Source organism: Pyrus communis, chromosome 10 (assembly GCF_963583255.1).
Source record: "Pyrus communis chromosome 10, drPyrComm1.1, whole genome shotgun sequence".
NCBI lineage: Eukaryota > Viridiplantae > Streptophyta > Magnoliopsida > Rosales > Rosaceae > Pyrus > Pyrus communis.
The window spans coordinates 3978181-4005059 of NC_084812.1; the positions used below are offsets into that span (position 1 = coordinate 3978181).

The following is a 26879-nucleotide window of genomic DNA, read 5'->3' on the forward strand; positions in this document are numbered from 1 at the left end:
ATTACTACGTCTTTCAGTTTCTTGACCCAATTTCTAATTGACATGCCCCGATCATGTGGTTCGTGGGCAACATCGCCCAAGTACTCTTGAATTTCCATTAACAATTCAGAAAGATCAGTTACTTCTTTTTTGAATCCTCAAAAAAGATTGATTTCTTGAGCAGCAAGTGAAGCGACTGAATTCAGTATTCCCTCAACAGGAAAAGTGTAGAGAACTTTTAGCACCTTTGCAGCATCATCATACTCGCGCAATAAATGAAGATTGGAAAGAGGGAAATGCAGAGAATGGAGAGATGGCCAAGGAAGGACATAAGAAGAGCAGATAATGTAACAACTTGTCCCAAATTTTAGGACTTTATTAATTTTAAAAGTGTGAAATTACGAAATTACCCCTTAGAAGAGAGATTGTTGACTTTCTTTGACCGTCTCTTCGCAACGCATATGAGTTATTATTTTACCATATTCTCGAAGTTACTTGACAGTATGAACGCATAGACGTAAGTGGAACTGAACTTGGAGTTGCGACGAAGATTTTACAAATTACGGAGCGTGATTGGCGTTTTGGTAAATTCACGTTATAGGGAGATATTTTTCTGTGTTTTCTTTGGTGACTTTGAGTTATGTGCCAAGTGGGGCCCACACCACTCATCTTCCCACTCCCGTATCTCATCTCACTATCTTATCCTTTCATTTTCTCTCCAACTTTCTCGAACCTCTCTCTAACTCTATCTTTCCCCTCGGCTCCCTGTCTCTTCTTTTCTCTTCTTTGTAAACACAAAGGCAGTGACATCACACTAACTCCAACGATCTTGACGGAACTATCCATTTGCTATTAGGGAAAGTCTCTCAAACTTTCTCTGCACTTTCCGTGCACAGTAATACTGAACCATCATCACTCGACTACTTCGGCAAGCTAGACCATCAGACTACCACATCACCTTGTTCTTCCCTATCTCTATTAAGCTTAGACCGTGAACATCAAACCCAGACGTGGAGCTTGCACCATATAGTGGCCATTGCCACTATTCATCATCTTCTCCGACAAGTTCTCGTCGATTCCACCAAGGTAGGCCTCGGGAACACTCTATTTCCCTTCCTTTTTTATATTTATGGAAGATCTTAGGGTTTTGCACTTGTTTTGGTAGGGTTTGGAGACTGTAGGGACGAAGATGAGACTTTCCCTAGTTTTTTGGAAAAGCAAAATTATGGCCATCTGACCACTTTCAGACCAAATCCCGGCCAACACTAACCACGATTGGGCTTCCAATAAGTATAGATCGATTCCTTACATTTCTAGCTTCAAGTTTGTTTTTGTATCCTCGGAATTGGTTAAGAAATGAGCTCGTTTGGGGCTCTGAAAGTTAGGTTTGCAAATTGTAAAAACAGCATGGTAGCGCATGGTTACCAGTGCAACCATCTTGTGGCGACCACGTGTGGCAGCGTGTGGAGGAACCCGAGGTCTCTCCTTAGGTTTCTTGACGTGCCGAATCTAAATCCACCCTCCGTTTTCCAAAATTTGTCCATTTTAAAGTAGTTTCTTTATTAGTTGTACTTTGTACGAAAACACGTTTATACATTAATACGTCATATATTTACATAAATGGTATTGTTTCTAGGCGAAACGCATTGTAAGGATCTTAGATGCCCATCATGTGGGTTCGACTCGACGACATGATTTGTGAATGGGTCTTTTCTTTGATATATACATATATTTGTTTAGTTTCCATATATACATGTAGTAATGAATTTTATATATGACTATCGTAATTAAATTAACGTTTATAGGAAATGACGTAACAATGAGAAGTAGGAAATCATTATAAATCTTACTGGATGCCTTAATTAAATTTATGGCTATGAATAAAATTATGTTGACTAGAATTATCGAATCACTGTGGCATGACTATATTTACGTTATCTGCTCATCGTTTGTTGCACCGGTGTTAGTACTTGCCCAGGCCAAGGCCAGTCTTTCACATGTATGTTCACATCACACCGTACGCTCACTTTGGATCTATTGTAGGTGTCAGTCCTGTCCTAGATTGCTATAGGCAATTAGGATTCGTTTGCGTTACACATAGCTCTAGTCTTCACGTGATTGAAGTACTAGAGCGTATATCATTGTTACACCTAGTTCTATTCATGTCAGAATATCTCTGCATGAACTTGTGTGTCAGTATATGTCGATGAGCACTTGATACGATATGATATGTTCATTTATGCGAGAATATGTGATTACGGACGCCATGTGTTTATTTACGAAAGTTTGTGATGTATTGCATTCTTGAGATATTGCTGGTTCTGGTAAGTATTTTCATATTATACGTAGTATGTATATTTTGGAAACTATACTTGTTTTACGGCAATGGGTTATTATGTTTTCAAAAAGATTTTTACAAAGCTTTATTTGTAGGCCCACTCACTCTTGTTTTTCGCCCATCCAGGTTTTAATGGCTGAGCTTTTGTGTCAATGAGGATTTTTGACAACCTGTTGTTGTGGGAATACTACAGACGGTATAATTCCTCTTTTACTTTTACTGTACTTTACTTATACTTAGACATCACTTGTGAAATGAGTTCATTTCCGCTCATATGCGCACTCTTACATTTAGGTACTTTAGGTTTAAATTTATTCATATTTTCCACATCACTACACTTTATGACTTCGTCACCTTCATGGTATCGACCAACACAGCTCAATTCGAAGTCCAAATGGACATACCGGATCCTAATGTGTCAGATAAGTTGAATGAAAAGCTTAACAATAATTCAAGAAAATGTGGCATAAGAAGACGAGAGAAACATAACAGATGATAGGACCCCTTTTAATTTATGCCACTTTACACCTGTGAGTGTGAACTTTATGTTCAAGAATGGAGTGTGGTCCAGCAATAATGGATACATAGCATGGCAAAACCATATAAATATAAATCCAAAAATTAGATAGGTATGCGCTCTTTAGTGCTAGCTAGAGTCATCAGAAAAAAAAAAAAAAAAAAAAAAAAAAAAAAAAAAAAAAAAAAAATCTCCAAGTAACTGTAGACGATCGGCATTCAGGGAACGTGTACAAATTCTGCACATGTCGTTAGGTTTACAAGTTGATCCCTGCGGTTACTTTCAGCATTATCTTGTTTCCAATTTGTTTGGATTTGCAAATCCTCCATCTTCTAAGATAGAGGAAAGTTTTTCAACACTGCTTTGCTTGGATTTACATATGAGATGACTTCTTGTCTTCATGGTGCAGGTCCTAATGAATCCTATAGCTATAAGACCCCACCCCGGATTAATCATGTAATTGGTGGCACCATTATGTTTGGCAATCAATAATGATGGGGTTGGAAAGAAAAGAAGGATCTATATACTCAAGGCAAGGGATCAATTGATCAAGCTCGATGAATATATTGATATAGTAACATGGAAGTCGAAAGCAATACCTAGACTAGAATACACAATTGCTAATTAACGTGCTTATTTTCTATATATTAGTGACATATCACATGATTTGCAAATGTAGTCTAAAAATTTGATTTACCTAGTATTACTCATACTTAGACAATTACTAAAAATACCCTAAAATCTGAAGATGTTGATTTAACATGATAAAAGACATAAATATCATGATAAATTAATGACAACAACTACGGGTGGGCACGGACCTGGCCGGGCCCAAAATTGGAGGGACCAGACTAGACCTGGTTGAAAATAAAACGGGACGAGACAGATCTTACTATTTCAAAATTTGAAACCAAACCTAATCCGACCCATTTAAAACTGGCCGATTCCTACGGTCCAACGGGTACAATTTGTTTTTGTTTTCGTTTTTTTAATTTTCAGTATCCCAGTTGAATTTCCACTCGACGATTTCGGATTCGAGTTCGAAATCGAATTGTTGGAGAGAAAGAGGACGATGCTGGAGACAAATCAGAGAACCAGAAAGCGGGCCTGAGCGAGAAATAGGGAGTGAAGTGGAGTGGCGGGTAAGATTCGAACTCAGATTGCTCCTCGTTTTTTGGGTTTCAGAAAATGAGAATCTAAAATTGGGTTTTGAAAGCACTATGAGTTTTTTTTTTTTTTTTTTTGTTGGCTGGTGCAGAAGAATTGAGTGAGAGAAAGATTTGTGATGGAGAGTGATGAAAATGGTGGAGAAAAAGAAGGTGGATCCGCGTCCCTGTTTCCTCATACAGTGGATGGAATGGAGAAAAAGATGATCTGATGGTGGATGACCTTCTTTGCAGCAAAGGAAGATTAAATAAATGAAGAATCAAAACTAAATAAAGAAAGAAAACAAAGGTAGTACTAGTGTACTGCAATAAACAAATGTAGTACTAGGAAGAGGATCTTTTCCGGATTCGTCTTGTGGGAATCTTCCTAATGGTTAATCGTACATCATGTGACCAATTTACTTCATGTACTATTTATGTTTAATTTGAAATAAAAAAATTCAAATAATTTATGACTACACGATGCATGATGAATAATTAAGATGTGAGGATTTCTAAGATCTCCACTGTAACATCCCACATCGCCCAGGGGAGTGGATCCTGTAAGCCTTATATGTATATTCTCATCCTTACCTAGTACAAGGCCTTTTGGGAGCTCACTGGCTTCGGGTTCCATGGGAACTCCGAAGTTAAGCGAGTAGCGCATGAGAGCACTCCCAGGATGGGTGACCCATTGGGAAGTTCTCGTGTGAGTTCCCAGAAACAAAACCGTGAAGGCGTGGTCGGGGCCCAAAGCGGACAATATCGTGCTACGGTGGTGAAGCGGGCCCGGGAAGTGATCCGCCCTGGGCCGGGATGTGACAATTTGGTATTAGAGCTAATCCCTGGTTGGATGTGTGCCGACGAGGACGTTGGGCCCTTAAGGGGGGTGGATTGTAACATCTCACATCGCCCAGGGGAGTGGATCCTGTAAGCCTTATATGTATATTCTCATCCTTACCTAGCACAAGGCTTTTTGGGAACTCACTGGCTTCGGGTTTTATGGGAACTCCGAAGTTAAGCGAGTAGCGCATGAGAGCACTTCCAGGATGGGTGACCCATTGGGAAGTTCTCGTGTGAGTTCCTAAAAACAAAACCGTGAGGGCGTGGTCGGGGCCCAAAGCGGACAATATCGTGCTACGGTGGTGAAGCGGGCCCGGGAAGTGATCCGCCTCGGGTCAGGCTGTGACATCCACAATTTGAATGGATCCAAATCCGAAGTGTACTACCAAAGCAAACACAACATTCCAGAAAGCGAGTAGGATTAGGAGAAACGGGTAAGGCTGGGGCCTCATTTCCTTACACTTTTGGATCCGTCCCGTCCCGTTAATTTCGTGAGCCCGCCCTACCCTGCCCCGTTTTTTTATTTTGCATTTTCAAACCCGTCCCGAATCGCATGGACTCGCCCAGCCCCGTGGGTCTAGGACCCGTTTGCCCACCCCTAATAGCAACGTGAATTATCCTTTAGAGCAACATGAGCAAGTTCATAAGCCACAACTTTACCTACTCAAATCTTTTTCCTAACAACAAGTGAGAAGATTTGGCTGCAAAATGATGGAGAATCTGTGGCGCTATGGTGATGGTAGGGGTGTAAATCACTTAGGCTTTTTGGTTTGTCTAGTTTTTGTGTTAGGCCCTTTGTTGACTTCGGACAGTAGTTTTATATTCTGTGGTCTTGCTTTTCTCTTGATCTAACTTGTTGTGTCTGAACCCTTATGTATTTGTACTTTGTTGGAAATGAAATCTTTCCTTTGACGAAAAAAAAACAAGTGAGAAGGCGAATAACTTCCGGTGCATCCAAGGCCAACTTCCTTTTAATTGACACCAAAATCTCAGCAGTAGCGTGTGATTCAACGTGCTTGCATAATAAGGAGTAAGCCTGATTATGCCACGTATGCCTTTCTAAACTTCAACAACACCAACATTACGAGCTAATTTGGTATTATTGTGTTAATAAAAAAATTAAAAAAAAAAAAAAAATTTGTTATGCTGTGAGAATAAAAAGTTATAACATAAAATTGTTGAGTGTTTGGTAATTTTTTTTTGTAAAAGTGCTTTTAACAAAAAAAACAGTTTTTGAGTGTTTGATAAACTTTTATATAAATTGTTGTGGATATGTCCAATGGCAAAATAGATTAAATTAAATTGATTTAATGAAGCATTTAATGCAATGTTAGACTACAAAGCAGAATAATTAACAACAAAAAAAAAAGTAAATAAAAAATTAATTGCTTTACTTTTGAATCAGCATAAACTTTTTTCTCAAATAATTCGAGAAAAATGGATAAGAAGATCATAGAAACATATCAGATGATAAGATCCCATATAATTGATGCCACTTTACACCTGTGAAGTTAATTTGGTGAGACTGGGAGCAGGCAGATTGCCTGCTCTCCTGTTTGGATGTCCTTCTCATGTTTTTTTGTTTGTGTAGTCACGGTTAAGTCACGTCAATATTTTATACTTCTATTATTTTTTATCTTATTATCTTTATAAAAAATTAATATAAAATGTTGACATAATTTAATCATGACCGTATAAAATAGAAAAGAACGAAAAAAATACCCAAACAAGTGGGCAGACAATCTACCTCATTTTTCTACACCGATGGAGACATAACATGACAAAAAGGTGAAAGCAGAGAAATACCACATAAATATAAATCCATCTTATCAGCAAAGATTTTCTTGGACAACTTTAGACAATAGTGGAGAACACTTTAATAAAGTAATAAGGATTGAATAGAAAATTAAAGATATTAAACAAATAATTTTAAGAATTATTATTAGCATTTCAAAATTTTTATTTTGTACTTCAAATTTTGTATAATTAAAAAGAAAAATACACATGTGAGGAGTGTAGAATGAGATTTTTGAAGTGCTAATAACAATTATCTAATTTATTAGTACATCAAAAGTATATTCATGATACGAAGACTTAAATTAGATATGTATGCGCTCTTAGGTGCTAACTAGAGTCATCGGATAAAAATCTACTGAACGAGTATACAAATTCTACATATGTCATGAGGCTTACAAGTTGATCACTACAATCATTAGTACAAAAAATAATTTATGAGACAGAACTTTAGGATACGAAGCATATTTCGCTGCCTAGGAATTCTTTGCAAGAAAACATTGGTACTTCAACGTGCCAAATGATCACGTCAAAACAAAAAATATTGTGCGCAAACTCTGAAAAATTCATGGTAAAATGAGGATTTAGCGCCTTTTTTTTGTGCGGGTCACGGAAATACGATGATATAGATTTTGAAAAAATGGACGTTCTCAATGTCCTGATCCCATATCCAAGGTCCATTTGTTGAAATTCGATACAATGGTTCAATTATTCAATTTTTGAGATAATTGTTCTCTTGTACAATTTTCGTAATTGACGACAATCTAACCGTTAGCTCGTCGTAAAATTTTGTCAGTAGGCTACTTATTGATTGCCAGACCATTGAGCCACACAAGCCTTCAGTAGGCTACTTGTTGACCGTAATGTCGCCTACTTTGACTGACGACTGACTTTTTTAGGCAACGTGCCTCAACTAATTCTGGTGTCTCGTGAATTTTTAGATTGTTGTTAAGGCTTGATAGAGCTTAGTTCATCAAGATGGCGTATCATTCCCGGTTGACGTGCGTCTCGATTTACATGTAAGTAGCATTGCACCTCGTTTTGCGTGTTGGTCTTACTAAGTTTCCTAAGTGGGGTATTGTGTAATGTGTTAGGTTAATTGGAGCAATGTTGGTGAATATAGAAATGCGAAGGACCCAATGTGTGACTTTAATATTATGTGATATGATTATTACCCGTGAAAACTTCCATGTTATGTACAAATGATTTTAAGGAAGTGTGTGCTTCTATGTTATGTTTACTTGATAGTGTCATCTCAATTGTATCCATCCTATGCTTCAAATGACTATGAAATATGATGGCTAGTAAATGACCGTTACCCCAGTTCATGCGGTGATGTGGCATCAATTCGAAATCAGCACCATGTAGCAGTGGTACATGGATGGTCCCACTTGGTTAATCCGTATTGGGGGGACCATACTATTTAAGGGTTGCACCTAGTTAATCCGCATTGGAAGATCCTTGTTACCTAGGTATCGCCATATGTATTTAAGGGTGATCATGCATGGTTAATCCACATTGGGTGATCACTGCCTATCAATGTTCGTATGAGTGACTCTGCTTGGTTAATCCGCATTGGGAACGGTCACTACCTACACAGTTACTTGTTCTTAGGAGTGGTTCTGCTTGATTAATCCGCATTGGGGTTCCACATCCTATTCGGTTACCTATTGTAGGCTTCAGTCGAACAGTGTCTACGACATCTTATTCAGTTACCTATTGTAGGCTTCGGTCGAACAGTGTCTCTATATAGCCCTAGACTTAGTATGTTGTTACACATATAAAAGAAAAGATTGAATTCATGTGTGGCTCAATCTAGAAAAAGACAGTTAAATCAAACAGTTTACCTAATAGTGTATCTGAAGTGAACGGATTCGGATGTGACTCATTCCTACTCGTAACAAAGAGATGCTATGATGAAATAGATACCGATCTCATTCCTACACGTGGATGTACTTATGATGGTGTGTCATTCCTAGACAATTTCAGGTCGTGTGATGACTAATAATTATCTCGAATGACGTGGGGTGAGATTTGAAATTAAAGAACCATTCTTACACTTATTTAATGAGGCTTATGATGGTTAAGTTACGAAATAATAAGTGGTGATTAGATCCTTGTGATCACTCGGAAAATGATGAAAGGCGAGTGGTGAGTCATAATTCGAAGAGAATAATGGAAAGATAATGACGGTGATCAGAACAATGGTTTGATCCAGTATTCAGAGGAAAATCCTGTGTGGATGCAATGACTACTTTTACATTTAATCATTTGATTTTGCTTCTATTTACATATGTTCTATTATTGTCACTACACGAGTGTCGCAACTTATCTAAGTTTTTCTTTTCTTGGCGTGTCATTCCTATGGCGTAGAGTTGTTTTGTAGAGTAACATGAAGTAGTTAGAGATGAGAATTTCAAGTGTTGTAGATGATGTGGGTAGTACACTCTAGAGTAGGTATTATTACCCTTTATTGCTACATTATTTCCGTTGAAGGTCTGATGTATATTGTATGTATGAGTCACAGTGACCCTTACGTGTTATATGTTGTATTGCTACTGTGCTACCATCACGTGTTGATTCTGGACGTAACTCGGGATCAGGGTGTGACAATGGTGATGGTTAAAGAAAAAAGAGAGATGATGGTGATGGGTGAAGAGATACGAGGGTATGGTGAGGGAGGGTGGGAAGACAAGCTCTTATAGTTTTCTTTGTCCTTATCATATTAAATTTTTGTCATTTTCATTAAATAAAGCTATTAAGTTATTTTTTTGTTAAGAAAAAGTTTGGAGAAATCCTTTTCATTAAAGCTTCCTTAATTAAAAAGGTAATTTTCACTTTACTATCCTCAAGTTTCGTAAAATTACAACTTTTAAACTTAAATATTTTTTCTTCTCATTTTCATACCTAAAGTTTGAATTTTGTAACACTTTCATATAAAACAATTAAGTATTAAAGAAAATTAATTTAAAAAGAAAAAAAGGGGCCACCCTTCTTCTCCTTCTCCCCTCCGCCTTCTCCCTCCGCTTCCTTCCCTTATCCGACTCCAGATGCCCACGCTATTTGACCATAAGCGTGTTGGTTGAGAAAGAACTTGGGAATCCCATTTTTGTTCCGCTGATTTTCTTGATTCATCCACTTCAACCCTTTATTCCCCTTTTCTCTGTTGTAAATTGCAGTCCAAGTTCTTCTCTTTTCACAATAATCAAATTTACCCAGTTGGGATTTACCCCTAATTCTTTTATGGGTAGCAAATTCTTGGGTTCTTGAAATGAAAGGAATAGTGGGTTGATGAGCTTTGTTCTTATTATTTTCTGGGTGATCAGTTTTTGATGTAAAGGAAAGATGGGCTTTTTCTCTGACCCAGACCTTTCTGGGTTTTGAGAGGAATAATCAGATGAGGGATTTTCCTGGACGCCTGGGACTTTGACTAGCCTTCTTCTCAGGATTTCCCAATGCGTCTTTGCTGCCGGGTCCATTGCTTCTTAATGAAAAAATATAAATGTATTAATATATATATATATATATATATTTGTATATATACCCACTCATTTGTTGTATTATGTGCTATTGGTCCTCTCCTTAATTACCATTAAATTCAATCCAAAAATCCAATCTTCAATCCAACCAATTTCTCACATTGACGATGAGGTCCTATCTCTCCCAACCCTCATTTCCTTTGTCATGTTTCTTTGTTGAACGGCGATGGCTGAAGAATTTATCATGAATTTATGATCGAACACCTCAAAACCCACCACCCCATTGCCCAAAATTCGCAAAGCTCGCACCTTTGTTGTGGGTTGTGATCGATTTGATCCGCCATTGAAAAAGTTCAAATAACATTGAAGTAAAGAAGGGGAAAGAAGAATTGGGTTTCTATGCCAAGGGCAAAGCCGGTCATGAACCCCAGAAATCTATCCCCATCGCAAAACGCTAATAGAAGTATGAAAGTGGCACAAAAATCAAACTTTTAGTAAGAAAAGTGGAACAAAAAACATTTTAGATATAAAAGTTAGATTTTAACGTAATAAAGTGAGAATTTCTTAAAATTAAAAAAAAAAAAAAAAGATAAATAGGCAGCATGTGCAACGGTAAAAATTAAAAAAAAAAAAAAAAAGAAAATATAAGAGGGCAGGCAGAATGTGCGCTGGGGCCCAGCCTGCCACTGTATCGAGCGCCCTCACTGCTGCTCTGCAACATTCACATGGTGGGGGTTAATTTTTTCATTAAAAACTATGACAATATATATTGCATATAGTATGGTATTTGATCTAGACTATTTTAGGTAAATATATTATAAACATATATTACAAATAATATTTCTTAATGGATTGTAACCGTTCGGAGTACGCACGTGAAATCCGGATCCAAATCCTGTCTCGGAGGCTCTGGAGAGGACTTGCTTCCGTGAACTGCAACTATTGGTTCCTGTTTTTGAAAAGAGTAAAGGTAGGAATATCATTTTGTTGGTATCATATTTGTAAATTATATGATTTATCATTAATAAAAAAATAAGTACGTTAATCAATTTTTAAATAATTATACAATTAATAACATTAAATAATTTATAAAATAGAATTTAAATAAATAGTCTCTTTAGACATCTCCTTTAGCAATAGAAAAATTTTTAGTTGTAATAGGAACACGTGTAGTACATCACGTGTTTTTATGTAAGTGGTGAGAAATTTAATTTTTATGTTATTAACATTTTAACACATATATCTTATCATTTATATAATTGCATATGATGTACCACTCTTGTGACGGTCACACTAAAAAATCCTCTAAGATGCTCTCAGCTTTCTGACGTAGAATATCCCATTTGTCTTTTGGTTGGGACATTTTCTTTATTTAAGGAATCTTTCTTTAGTGGAAAACTCACTTCTACTCTCTTTCTCTCTATCCCCCTCCCGTTCCTCTCTCTCACTCCCGCTCTCTTTTCTCTCTGCAACGCAGAGACAAAACCGCATCCGACCAATTGAGCCTCCAAAACCACGACCATCGCAATCTACTCCTCAAACCCTTACCCAACACAGCCGTGTCTTCCGTGTTCCCAAACTCGGACCCAAAAACCGAGAACCACGAACTCAGTCGCACTCGAACTTTCCGACGAGTTTTTCGTCGTTTTCCCGGCTAAGGTAATCTTTTAATCACCTTAAATCGTTGCATCTCTTTGATTAGTTTAAATTTCGTGTTTGAAAATGGCGCGTTTTAACACAGATCAAAAGAGGAGCAGTCTATTGCAGAACTCCGGCGAGTTGAAGAGAGAACCCGCTGATTTTCCAACCAAACCTCGCCGATTTGGATTATTTTGAAGCCACCATTCGAGCCACCAGCATCCCTAGGCTCAGTTTCGAGCAACCCGCGGGTTCGAAACTTGGAAATTCGAGCCGAGCCAAACCAAGGTGATATTCGGATTCTACACGCTAAAGTTAGTCTAGGTTGTGAATTTCGTAAATTTTGGATGTGTTTTTGTGACTCACCAGTGTTCTTGAAATTTTCCGGCCAAGATTTTAACAAGCTAGGTAGCTTCTAAATTGCGTTAGCAGGGGATATAGTGTCATTTGAACTTGAGTTATGGCGCACTCCACTATAACCATAAGGTTCGTTTGTTTCTGTAACTTTTAGATCATTTCTTGTTTTCTTTCTTTTTCTTTAATTATGAGAAATGACATAATTATTATTATAAGTTGAAAGAAGAATATTGTTAAATGAGAAGGGAGGGGAGGGTTACTGTTATTCGTATATTTGGCATATATATGATCTGATTCATGGAGGAGTTTGCCTAGAGTTCGGACTGAGGACTCCATCACTGTTGAACAGGATTTAGGGAAATCTGAACCGTTTGATACCTCAAATCATTTCATCCCTTCGAGATTTGCTCCCAAAATCTCCCGTTGACCCTTTGTGCTCGGGGAATAAGGGTTTATATGATTATAAGCTTGTGATTGAAGAAGGTCAGATAGATGGTCACTTCCATCCGATTCTAATCAGATTAAGGAGAACGTTGATATAGAAGATTGAATTGGAATGAATATGATAATAATTTTTCATTTGAGAGGATTAGAAGAAAATTAGACATGAATAAAACTTCTCTCTCCTAATCCTCTTACTTTGAGAAGGATTGGAATGGATAACTTTTGTTCTTGAGTATTTCGTCTTCTAACTCCAATTTGATCACAATTTTTCCATCTCTTCTTTCAACACACTTTAAAACAATTACTTATCCTTTCCATTCCAATCCTATATACCAAACCAAAGCTGGCTAATCTTACTCTAATAGAGCTTATATTAACTAAAAGAACTTTAAACAACAAAGAAATCCAAAGTAAGGAAGTAATGATTCATAGCCCGACTTTGGCTTCATAGGTTCCTATGGCTCGTCCTATAGGGGATATATTCTAATTATAGGGACATGGAAGTAAAGGTGCGATAAATAAGTTTTTTCTGAACGTATATATCGATATGGTATGGTCCTTAATGCGAATTGGTAAGGCAGGCATCTCAATACAACCCATACGATTCATTCATTAAAAAATTTACGGGTACCTTTAGGTGCTTCTATTGCGTATATTGTATTCCCGTAGCGGATCAATTCCAACAAGCCTATCAAACTAGTACTTATCGACTCTATAGATCTCATGATCCTACTTTGAATTGGAAAACAACTCGGCCAATTGTAAGCACGTTTTGCAGGCGCATATCGCATGCGAGTAGGAAACATTGAGAAATCTTCGTCATCGCATTGTAACTCAATTCTGATAGGATTTCACCTTAAGTGGGTTTGTTCTGCAAATCGAAATTCAACGATTCGAAACCGTCTATTTATTATGTCTTCATTTATAGAAATTTCTTGCGAAAAATCAATTCAATCCATAACTATTTGCTTATTTAATTATCACAATGAAATTTGAATGTTTCTTAAAACATAATGTTCGTCAATTTCTTTGAACTCAATTAGACATCTCGAGCTTTTTCTATTTGGCTAATATTTTGCAAAGATGATCTATTAGGTAGAACCTGAAAAATTGATGGTTTAGATTGTTGAAGTTCGATGTGGTGTGGGCCCCACAATTAATACCTATTATTTTTATAAATAAATAAAAAATCCCTTTTCTAAACGGCCTTGCTCATATATATACACACACAAGCCCTTTATCAAAAGAGATACTCATTTTTTTTTTTTTTTTTGAAAAAATAGGGACTACTTGTAGAGTCCACTCCACATCGAACTTCAACGATTCGAACTATCTGTTTTTCAAGTTGCACTATATAGATCATCCTTACAAAATATTAGCTAAATTGGAAATATTTGGAGCATCTAATTGAGTCCAAGAAATTGACGAACACTATGTTCTAAAAAACACTGAAGTTTCATCATAACAATCAAATGAGTAAATGGTTTTGAATTGAATTGATTTTTTGTAAGGATGATCTATGAATGAAGACTTAAAAAATAGACTGTTCGGATCTTTGAAGTTCGATGTATAATGAGCCCCACAACTAGTCCTTTTTTTTTTTTTTTTTTTTTTTTTTTTTGGGTAAAAATAGGGATCCCTTTGGATACTATTTTCTGTCCAAGTGAGAGTCGCGACCTAGACGAGTGGCTAGGTAGGTCTAAGCGAGCTAGTCGGGGCCCTAGGCAGGTCTAGGCGCCCTTTCTTAATTGTTTAATGCCTAGAAATTAATTGAGGTAGTGGTCAGCTGCCTAGCACCTGCGATGCTAGGCGGGGATATTTAGAACACTGTATATATATATAATTTTTTTTTTTAATGGGGGAAAATGTTGAATAATATGTTTATTGTCTTGTACAGTGATCTAGGTCATAGGAATACTTCAGAGGGGGAAGCTTCTAAGGAAGATGAAGGACACAGAAGTAGAACTACTGCAGAATGGCCAACAATTGAGCCACAACGTCATCAACCAAAAATATTCTTTCCAACCTGGAATGTTATCTTTATAGTATCATCTGCATTTTCTCTCTTCGTTGATCCCTTGATCTGCTATATTCCGGTCATCGTCGAGAAAGAGACTTGCTATTTTTGGAACCTAAAGTTGGCGTGGATATATATCGCTTTACGATCATTCGGGGATCTCTTTTATTATATGGACATGGTTGTTTTTTTTAAGAGATTTCGCACCGAACTTAGTGCCAAGTCTTTTGCAGGGGCCTCCCCCACAAAAACTATTGATGATCATCATTTGTCAACGCTTCGTAATTTCATCCACAAGAAACCAGTTGGGTTCTTAGCCATTCTACTTCGCATTTGGGTTGCTTTTCCCCTTCTACAGGTAGACCTTATGGGAAGGTGATTTATTGCAAGTAATTAAATTTCACATTTAACTGCATGCATGCGTGATAACTAGATTTTATTTGACATGTGTGTGTGTCTGTGTGTGTGTATATATATCGTGATTACACATGATGTAGCGGGATATGTCAAGGGAAATCGAACAAAATCCCCACGCTAGAATTCACTAGCAAATAAGATGAAGTCCATCAGCAATCCGAAATCTTCCAGAAAATAAAGAAAACTCTAAAGTTGAATTGATTACAAATCTAAGGCTAAGATGACCTATTTATAATGTGACACAACGGAAGTTATAAATAAAAAGGATCACGAATGGTCACCCTTAAAAAAGTTTATGGAACACTTGAGAATTGAGAAAAACTCTAGAATTTTGATTAATAATATGATAAGATGTTGAAAATACAACCCCTGAAGTTGTTTATTCTTTGCAAAAGGAAATAAAACTAGAAAATTACAAAAGTTTTGAAAACACCCTTAAAAGCCGTTTTTAACACTTCAAACGCTATTAAAACGCCAAAATCCATCTTATACCACAACAAAGCGGCGAGTTATAGTCGTCATGTTGTTCTCTATCAGACACCGAAAATCCAAAAAATACAATTCACCGCAGCTACCTCGAACTTCTTGTTCGAATAAGCTTTTCCAACCCCTCGTCATAATGTTCTTAATCCTGGAAACCCTAAGAATCTAAGTAGAAATTCCAACCCCTCGTCATAATGTTCTTAACCCTAGAAACCCTAAGAATCTAAGTAGAAAAGGAAAAAAAACACAAAGAAATATCAAAATTGTACTTAAATAATAATATCTGAATTAAACATGGTAAATGACATAATTCGCCTAAATTTTGGGCCAAAAAGTTGACATGCCAAACAAATTGCGTTAATCCAAACAACTTGAAAAATCCAAAACATCCATTTTTGGGATATGACATCAACAAATAGAATAACCAATTCTCCAATCATTTTTCTTCATTAAACATCGCTTCCTCCATTAAATTTATTGCATGTAGAATAACATAATTCTTGTCCTACTTCAACACGCTAATTACCCCATTATAAACCATGATGCTATATATATTTTTACGTACATTCCTATAAAATTTGTCATTTTGCTACTTACTCATGGTAGTTAGGTAGGGTTTGCCCTGTGGGTCAGGACGAAACTCAACCTCCTCGTACAATTAATTATTTTGATACATGCTTAAAATTTGACGCACATTTGATAGATTATTATGTAAATTAATGATTTAATAACATTGGTTAGCCGATAACCCAATCTAACTGTTGGTTGACATGTCTCCAGGCAATATTGATCATTGGAATTTATACATACTTGGATTATTTTGCGCTTATTTACCTACTTCCATTCCAATATACAATGAGGGCTTATAACTACTACGAATGGCTTTATCGGCTTGCTAACGTAGAGACTGGAACAAGAAAAGTGCTTAAAGCTATGTTAGACTTACTTCCGTTCATCATTGCTTCTCATGTAAGTTCAAATCTGATTTCCGATATCTGGGGAGAAAAATCTAAATTTTGTTGTAACCTCATCGTTGAGGTATATGAGTGTATATATGATAAACTTTTTAAAACTAGTACGGTCCATCAATAACATATTTACTAATATTGTTCTCAATGTAACATCATATCACTAGGTGTGGGGTTTTTCCACTAGAGAGATTATATCCACACACACTCCAAATTACTTCCCAAACACTCTTTTAATTTTTAATATTTTCTGCACACCACTAACACTTGATATAAAAGTATTAAAAAAATTAAAAGGGTATGGGGGAAGTAATTGGAGTATGTGAATATAATCTCCCTTTCCACTAAAGGCGTCTGTGCTATTAGCATTGAACCTTCCACATATAAACTGTAAATTATCTTGTTAAGTCTTTGATGTGAGACTCTATTTTCCAACAATAGGTATAATCATGCTCAATCATTAACCGGTTAGTAACCAGCAACATCATCTCATAATCTTAACCAACAATTTTTAAAATCAACATCCAAAGAATGAAAACTTTCACAATAACAATGCAAATAGTGAAACGATGCCCTATTTGGATAACTTTATTAAGCTTGATTTTTGAATTGACCTAAAATATGTGCCAGTTGGATAATGAGATGACGTTGTGTAGTGGGCTTAATCAAGTAGTTAGTATTAACATATTAACTGGTTAGTTCTTGAGTACTCCTAATATTAGGTACAATTTCTCATATGGTTTTGAATAAACAAAGGGAAAACATTTGAGAATACTGAATAGGAGTAAGAGCATGTTTACTTCTTCTTTAAGACCATCTCTAGTGGTGGAATGTATTATGCCCTTAAATGACGGCGTGGGTTCGAACTTGTCGGTGACTAATCTAATATCTAACTTACTACCACTACCGCTCAACTCAAAAAAAAAAAAAAAAAAAACCTAAAATTTTTAACTCAGAAAATTTAAGTTTTAACTCATAAACATTATTTTTTTTTTTTGCTGAAATGGTTTTGGGTTAAAATTTTAGTCTGAGATTATTAAAAAATGAGTTTAGGCTAAATTTTTTTATTTGGTAACTTTTTTTCAAAATAAAATTTCTGTAAATTATCATAATTTATTTTTATGAACATTTTAACATAAAAATATTTAGATTCCAAGAGAAAATTGAAAATTCACTAAAACCGACCCCATGAAACATGTATTTATAGAGTTTTTGGGTAAATTTCGATTTAAATATTTTTTAATTATTTTAACTGTTGGGTTGAATTTTGGGCAGTTTGATGTTTATTTTACCGTTAGATTTGATAATATTCGATCTAAGCAATTTGATTTAATGTATTTAAAAATTCAAAATTGCCCAAATTTTAGGTTTTAACCCAAAACTTAATTTAGACCCAACCATTGGAGAATGATTGTGTTAGTTAAAACCTAAATTTTGGTGCCACTTAGTACTACGGTTTAGTGGTATTCCTCTTCACTTATAAATGACAGGTCTTAGGTTCGATTCTCGTCAAAGGTGAATTTGAACCACATTATTGCTAGCTCATTGTGAGGCTAAGTCCGCCCCCACCCCCTTGGTGTAGATAATGTCGTTTATTTATAATAAAAAATAAAAAAATAAAAAAAAACCTAAATGTTGGTGGGCCAGCTTTTTAACTTGGCTTATATTCTGGGTTAAATTTGTCCAAATTTTAAGTTTTACCCAAAACTTATTTTAGGCCCAACCATTAGAGAATGATTAGGTTAGTTTAAAACCTAAATTTTAGATTTTAACCCAAAAATTGGAGATGACCTAAAGACCATCTTATTTGAGGGCTGTGGTGCTTTTCATTTCATTATCTTTTATCTTTTTTCAATACTTTTAAAATAAAATTGATTATTAACTATATGGTCTTGTTTGTCCTTCAGCTTTACGGATCCATGTGTACACTTCGGTAATGATTCCTTCTATTGTAATTATTCTGAGCGCGCCAAGGATATGCACAGACCGCGCATCAATGATGATATCAGAATGGGTGCAAATCTATCATGCGCTGTAGAACTTCCGAAAAATATGACATCGTTGCCTTTCGATTATGGTATATATCTCTCTGCTCTCCAATCTAACATGAAAACATCAGGAGATCTTCCAAGAAAAATCTTGCAATGTTTTTGGTGGGGTTTGCGAAATCTAAGGTTTGCATTTATATGATTTTTCATGTATGGTCACCTAGAAATATTTATGATGTAAACTCGTCTTTTATCTATTAACCCTCTCATCAATGTGGTCCTTGCAGTTAAATTCCATTAAAATTTATGTCAGCTTTCTAAAAGAATGTAATCAATAATTAATATATTGCTCTCCGTTTCATTCTTTTTGCAGTTCTTTTGGTTCAAACCTTCAGACCAGTTTCTACGCGCCCGAAATTTTCTTTTCAGTTGTGATCTCTATAAGTGGCTTGGCACTATTTTTAGTGTATCTCAATTCGAGGGTGCAGGTTTGTCCCGTGATCAGTACTCTTTTCAGCAAAAATGTTGTCATTAATTAAGCTTAAAGCTCCTCCATGCAAATTTTTTGTATATTCATGCACGTACGTATAATGTTTCTGGATTTAATGAACTCATCATGAAATCGCTTTATAGATTTATTAAACATATGCAGGGGTTCCAAAAAATAGCCGAGCAACGCATATTGAGACAGAAGATGAAAACGACATATCAAGTCTTAATAGAACAAATACATATTATGCGCCGTTTCCGCATGAATTCACTAAAGAAAGTACGTATTGAGAAATTTTTTATTGTAACAATCACTAATTAAAGATAATATTCGTCTTGCATAATTAATTGTTATCTAATGAAACGTTGGTACGTAGGTTCCATTTCTTCGAAGTATTGATGAACAAGTGTTGAAAGCAATATCTGAGCATCTAAAGCCTGTGATTTATGCTGAGGATGCGTATATTATTCGAGAGGGTGAACCGTTGCGGAAGATGCTGTTCATCCGGCGAGGCACTGCTTTGACCTACACAACTAGTAATGGTGCAACAAGTGTTTGCAAATGCCTTGAGAAAAATGATTTCTATGGAGAAGAACTTGTAATTTGGGCATTCAAATTTGCCTCATTTTCTGAGTTGCCTATCAGCACTGCAACCCTTGTGTCCCAATCAAAAGTTGAAGCATTTTCAATTGCGGCAAACCACTTGAAGTCTATAGTCGCTGAGTTATGGTGGCACTTTAGAAAGGAACTTCCTCACTCTCAGGTGGAGTATTTTGCAGTTTCTTCCATACAAGCAGCCTGGCGCCGCCATGCAAAAAAAGCTAAGAGACAACTGGCTGGGAAAAATAATTAGTAGATTAATAATTACTTTTCTTGTAGAATAAGGCATGTGCATATATTGTAAATTAGTAGATTTGAGTTGGTGTGTGTGCTTTGAGTTGGTATTGCTTTTGTTTTGTGTGTGTTTTGAGTTGGTATTGCTTGTTGATTTGAGTGTTAATAATTACTTTTCTTGTAGAATAAGGCATGTGCATATATTGTAAATTAAAAAAAATCAATAAAGTAAGAAAGTACTTTTAGTGTACTTCTTAGCATCAAGAGCTTGATTCCGATCCGAATTTTAAATAGTAAATCGTGTACAATTGCTGTATTTTTTGCAATCGTACTTTGGGTAAATTGCAGCATATTTGCAGTGTAGTTGGTAGGGAGGCAGATTGTGGTGCCTTTTCCATTTCCTTTTATTTTGTGCAATCACAGTTAAACCACGTTAACATTTTGTATTGATTTTTTTATAAAGATAATAAAATAAAAAATAATATAAATATAAAATGTTAACGTATCTTGATCGTGACAACACAAATAGAAAAAGAAGGAAAGATCATCCAAACAAGAAGGTTAGACAATATGCCCCCAGTATGTAGTGGCTGCTGTCAGGAATTGCTGTCTGCATGTCTTCTTTAGTTTGTCTGCTGATGTCGGTGCACAGTTTTCTTTTAGGTTGCTGTCCTAAGCAGGACTCAATGTACTGACTGTTTTACGTGGCCCATCTAGATAAAGACACCTGTCCATCTTTGAACTCTTTTAACAGGGCAATATTTGAGTACTGACACGGTACCCATTTTACATACCAATCTATATGGTCCAATAAAAATATAACATATGTCATCTCCCCACTCTTTTTCTATCCTTGTAACCAAACACAACCTCACCCTTTCAAGTATTACCAAACTTAAATCTAGTTCGCCACTTCGTCTTCTTTCCGCTCGAACAAATTGTTGACGATCTCATAACCGGCCATCGCGGTCTCTTAGGCTCTGCCATTATCCTGCAAGCTCCATATTCTAGGATTCAACAACCTCGCACCCGCGACGGTCTCGACCTCACTCGCAAAGCCGGCGTCGAGTCCTTGTTCACCACCAAGCGAGAAGCCCTAACTCGTCATCCTCACCACCACAAAAGACGGTAGCATTCACTGCTGGGTGGAGTCGACGATTCGAGGAGTGCTTGTGTGTGGGATCGACAGAGAAAGCTTAGTGCAACTAATAAACTCGTTTTTTTTTTTCTGTCTGGAATTCCCACTTCTTGAATTTTATCATTTTGGTTTACATCTGCCATGGGAAGAAGATTATTATTTTGGTTTAGGTGGTCTGTCATGGTAGATCGGCCATGGAAAGAAAGGAACAAGAAAAAAAGATGAATGCTTGGTTATTTGAGGCTGTTTGGTTACCAAGATAGCAGGGGTGTGGGAGTGGAAATTTTTTTTATTGTGATGGAAACACGAGTGGTACACAACGTGTTTTGATGTAAGTGGTGAGAAATTTTATTTTTTAAGTTATTAATGTTTTAACATATATATCCCAGCATATATTGACACATGATGTACCAGCTTATGTGCTGGGTCTTTCGTGGGAGAGAATTTGAAACAACTCTCGTGGGAGAGAATTTAAAATGACAGATGTTGTATTCCTGTTGGACCACATAGCTTGGTGAGTAAAATGAGTACTACCCAGACAGTACCCAAAGATCCTTCTCTCTCGCCACCAAACCCACCCTTATTCTTCTAACAAGACGTCCTTCTCTCTCGCCAAAATTGTCCAGCCAGCGTCCACTCCCACCCGTCACCTGCACCGTCCACCATCTTCTCCACGGTCCACCAACCAAACATCCTTCGTTGAAATTCTTCTTAAACCCGGAATCAGACCATTCATACCAAATCGATGACAAATCCATCCTCTATCGACCACATCCGTCACCTTCTCCGGCGAGTCCACGGCCAACCCTCTCTTTGACAACGACCTCACCCTAGTCCTCTTTAACGGCTACGAGTGGGTTCTAGTATGGTTGATTAAGCGATTTATCGGTCAAATTCTGGTTTGATATGGGTGTTACAGAGGAAGGAGAAGGGAGGCGAGAAATGGGGGTGGGTTAGTTCATAGTTGGGTCGACGAGGAAGGCATAAGATATAAGGAGGTGAATGATGGGGTTGGGTCGGTGGGGTCAGCAATTGGATGATTTGGATCTGCAATGGCAGTTTGGAAAGGGAAGAAGGAGGCGTGTGCTTGTAGATTGATAGGAAGTGTGGATGTTAGGTTAGCGAGATAGGACAGTGTTTGGTTAAAATCTCATATTATAGGTATCAAAATTTTGGGTTAAACTCTGTTTACTACCTTATGTTTTATGGTTTTCAACATTTAGTACATCAAGTTTTTTTCGTCCCAAAGTTATATCTAAAGTGTAAATTTTAGGATAGTTTCATATATTCATTAGTCAAACTGTTAATTCTCCGGTTAAGTGATGACGTACGGATAATGACTGAACGTCACGTGTCGGGTCCACGTGAAATTTTTTTTTCACTTTTTTTCTTTTTTTTTTTCTTCTTCTTTCTTTCTTCTCGATTGACGTGGAATTTTTATTTATTCTTCTTCTTTTTTATCTTTTTCTTCTTTCTTCGAATCTATGATTTGGGGATAAATCTAGGGTTTCAGTTTTCCTCCCCATTTTCGTTCTTCCACAACTAAAATCATCACAAAACAACCACCAAAGATCAAATCTTTACACTAAACCCCATGTGATTAGCACAACCCAGTAATCAAAATCATCTAAAAAACACAAAAACCAACAAAAGGGCAGCTAAATTTCACAATTTTGGAACTGGGTTTCTTCAAGATTCAGCAGGAAGTACAAAAAAAAAAAAACTGATCTGGGTATTGAGAAAGTGAGTGAAAGAAAGAGATTTTCCCGAGAAAGTGATAGATTTGTTCTAAAGAAAAAAAAGTGAGACTGGAAAAATGAAAATGGACGAGATATGAATTTGATGGACGAGATCTGGGAGCGAGCCGTTGAGACAGCGCTAGAGGGCCAGACTGACCTGGCCGCGGCTCGAGCCCTAACCCTTGACGGCGCCCAGAACCACGCACAGCCCCGACGCCACCGCCATGATCCGACGGAAAACCGAGTCGCACTTGGCCTGCCGATTCGACATCTGCACCGACGCCGCACCGCACGACTGCAGGTAGAAGAGGGCCGCGGCCAGCCCCAACACCAGATCCGAGGGCAGTGGACGAACCGATGGGGGAAGAGGATGGGTTCAGTGGGTGGAGTCGAAGAGGGAGGGGAAGGATAGATGTGCAGAGGAGAAAAAAATTCCACGTCAACCGAGAAGAAAGAAAGAAGAAGAAAGAAAAAAAGGGAAAAAAATTCCACGTGGACCGCTTAATGAGACGTGGCGTCTAATCATTGTCCACATAAGCGCCACATCATCACTTAACGGGAGAATTAACAGTTTAACTAACGGATATATGAGATTGTCTTAATTTACACTTTAAATATGACTAGGACAAAAACAACTTGATATGCTAAATGTTGAAAACCAAGAATGAGAATAGTAAACAGAATTTAACCCTAAAATTTTAGTGAGCCACCCAAAATGGTCAGCAACTTAGGTGCTCCCCAGTGAGTACTTAAACACTATCGGTGTTCTGCAGCCTTGGAAAGGAAATTTTTTGTCTTGCTGTCGGTGAAAATTTGCCCAATTTTGTAGTCCACCGTTTTCTGTCTGGGCTGTTGCGGCGTGACACTTGGCTGTACAGACAGCCCTTTATTATTGTCTTGTCTGCTGCCTGAATTGCCGCCGCCGCCGCCGCCGCCGCCGCCTTGGATTGCGTGTGCTTCTCTTTTTGTTTCTTTGCCGTGTGGTTTTGCTGCTGTGCAGTTGAGTGAACGTTTTGGTAATTGTGGTGCTGCTGTGTCAACAGCATCAAAACATTTTGAATTAAAAAGCCTATCAGGCAATATTGTCTCCTAATACAAAATCCATGCATGAGTCAAAACATGTTGAAGCGGGATCAGTGTGTCTTACATCCTTTGCCCCCTTGTATAATTGTTTATTGATTTCGTCATTGTCCCATCAATTATTGTTTGTACCACAAGTTACTGAACAATTGGATTGTGTTGTATTAATATATCTTTCATTTTGCTTGCTTCAGGATATTCATACAAAGGAGATCAATATATATGGCGCTAAGAGAGAGAGAGAGGTTGTATTATATGAATGACGTGGTTCCTGAAAGAGCTAATTTAGTTTGTGCGTAGTGTAATAGTAATCTACCTAATGTATTGTTGTTGCATTGTCGTTTGGGGCATATGCATCATTTAGTTATTTGAAATATATGTTACCTGATTTGTTCAATGATATTGAAGACTCATAATTGAAGTGTGAAGTATGTATTTTAGCAAAGTCACCGTGCTTCATTTCCTTCAAGTATGAATAGAGGGTCTTCTCTTTTTGTGCTAGTACACTCTGATGTGAATTAAGTGGTTTTTTACTTTTGTGATTGATTGCACCTGTATGTCAACATGGTTGTATTTGTTTAAAAATAAAAGTGAGGTTTGTGATGTGTTTCGTCTGTTTCATCAGATAGTAAAAACTCAATATTCCTCTTTAAAGTTTTGTGTTCTGACAATGGTGAAGAGTACATAAATTCTGAGTTATTCAGGTTTCTACAAGATCGTGGGATTGTTCATGAAACTACCTGTCCATGCACATACCCCACAATAAAATGGAGTGATGGAAAGAAAGAATCGTCATATTCTGGAGATAGCATGTGTTTTGCTGATTGATGCATCTACTCCCAAATATTTCTGGCCAGCAGTTGTATATGCAATTTATGTTATGAACCATATGGCTTCTGGGTCTTGAATTATTGAACAACACTTCAGAAGCTTACTCAACATGTTCTAATGATTTCTACAAATATGTTATCACCTCGGACCTTTCGTTTGTGAAGTCTATGTTCAGGAGCTTACTCAACGGCGACGTTTCCACTACCTCCTCAACTGGACACGAACCTGAAGTTCCTCCGCCAACAACTCCATCTACGAAATCTCCATCCGCAACCACCTCGTGAAGCAGGCCACCTGAACAAATTTGATCGTCCAGGAAAGGGGAATTCAGACTTCTGAGAGGTGTCTAGATGATGGTACGCTCCAGCAAGTCTTCTTCTTTAATATAGACTAATAGAAGGTAAGATTTTCGTATCACAATTATTTTTATATATGCAGATGTTTTATGACTATGAATTTCAATAGTTTCCCCATTATCATAATATGAGTCTATGTCATTCCTTTCAGTCAAAGATCTTAATTTTTCAATTTTTGGATGTGGGATTCATGTATTTTTCGACGCTTTCCTTTCGTTTTCTAAATCAGTCTTTACCGGTGCAGCGAATGGCCTAGTGGTTGCAGCACCGAGGGCAGCTTTCGAATGGTCGAGTGGGATTTGTACCATTTCTGTATTTCCTTTTTCTGGAATCAACCAATCCAGCAACTTGTTCTTGCTGGGACTTTTCGCTGACGCCACACCACCGCCAATCTGCAGGAGAAAAAGACCCGAGATCAGACCTCAAAAAGCTCTGATTTCAATACATACGCCTTTTTGCCACCATCTTTCACCGGCGAGGCCTTCTCGTTGAGCCCAAAGGATAAAGCCATGACGAGGATCTGCAAGGGATGAATTTGGGGTTGTAATGGGTTTCTTGATATTTTCCTCTTCTGGGTTTGAAATTTATCGGTAGGGGATTTAATTTTTAATTTTAATGTTTATGTGGGGCCACTGCAACAGCTTAATGCAGGGTCACGTGGAAGCCACGTTACATCTTAACGGAGTTATTAACAGTCAACTTAACGGAAGTATGAATTTGGAAGAAAAATGTATCTTTAGGTATGAGATTGTAATGAAAAAAACTTGCTGTATGAAAGTTTGAAAATCACGATACTTTATAATAGTAAATTGAGAATTACCCTTAATAGTATTACTGTATTAAGCGGCTCACAATCGACTGTTGGTGCAACAAATCGTCTAATCTTCAGGAAGATAGGCTTCGAAACCTCGAGAAGCAGGGTCCGATGAAGAAAATTCCTAGCAGCGTAAAGAAAATGATAAGCGCCTTTGAAAGCGGTTCATCTGAGGTATGTCTGGCATGTTGCTATACAAGAGAGATGATTATATGCTTTTTCAAGTTGACAGAACTATTTTCTCAACAAAAAAAAAAAAGTTGATAGAACTAGTTTTTCCATAATAATGATGCATAATGTTTGCTTCGACCGCAGGATAACGATGCATATACGTGTTCTCAGTCCAGCATAAGAGCTCTTGTGGAAAGGTAGAACTTATGCCCTGGTTTGGTATTGAGGTGATTCTAAAAAAAGTGGGTATAAAAAAAAGTTAAGAAAGTTTTTGGTGTTTGGTAAACACTCCAAACCGGCCTTATTTCAAAATTTTAGATAGAAAAAAGCTAAAAATGGGAAGCTGCAAAAAGCAACTTCAGAAAGCAGCTCATTGTGAAAAACACGGAGCTACAGTAAATTTATTAATGAAATTTTCAATTTGCCAACATTGCCCTCCTCTCTCTCGCACGCCATCTCGAAGAACATTTTCAAACTCTCTCTCGCACGCGCTCTTCCTCTGTTGCCTGCCACTGCACCTCTTCCTCCTACTCTTTTTCCTCTCTCTCCGCCAGTCTCAACGCCACAGACACCGCTGTCGCCTTCCCTCCTTCTCTCGGCATCGCCTTCCCTCTTTCTCTCGGTGTCACCTTCCCACCTTCCTCTGGTAAGCTTCTCTTGTATAAAATTTCATTATTTATTTTGTTTGGATTTTTAAATTTGGGGATTGGGAGAGTGAGTGAAAGAGGGGTGGGAAGAGCGAAGGGATGAGTGTATGGGTGTCGGGAACAAAAATTGGTGATGAAGGAAACAATTGGGGAAAAAATTAGGGTTTGTGGAGGAAACAAGAAAAATTGAGAGAGAAGTAAGAAAATTTGATTACTTCTCTATTCATTCTCCTTGACTTAATCTTGATGCATGTTAAGCGTGAGAAGTGATAATGCATGTATGTTCCCTGAATCTTGATTTGGATTAAAGAGTTATTTGTGTTTTTGTTGTGCTTGGTTGGGGAAAAAGTGGTGCAAAATTTGGAATTGTTA

General features: G+C 37.2%; 1 protein-coding gene and 1 pseudogene across 8 annotated transcripts in view; one reads left to right on the forward strand and one right to left on the reverse strand.

Annotated features, from left to right (window-relative positions):
* Positions 1–26879, reverse strand: part of LOC137747328 (putative disease resistance protein RGA3) — a 93485-nt gene that overhangs the window by 29908 nt on the left and 36698 nt on the right. The window lies entirely within an intron of this gene.
* Positions 11525–19746, forward strand: LOC137747332 (cyclic nucleotide-gated ion channel 1-like; annotated as a pseudogene).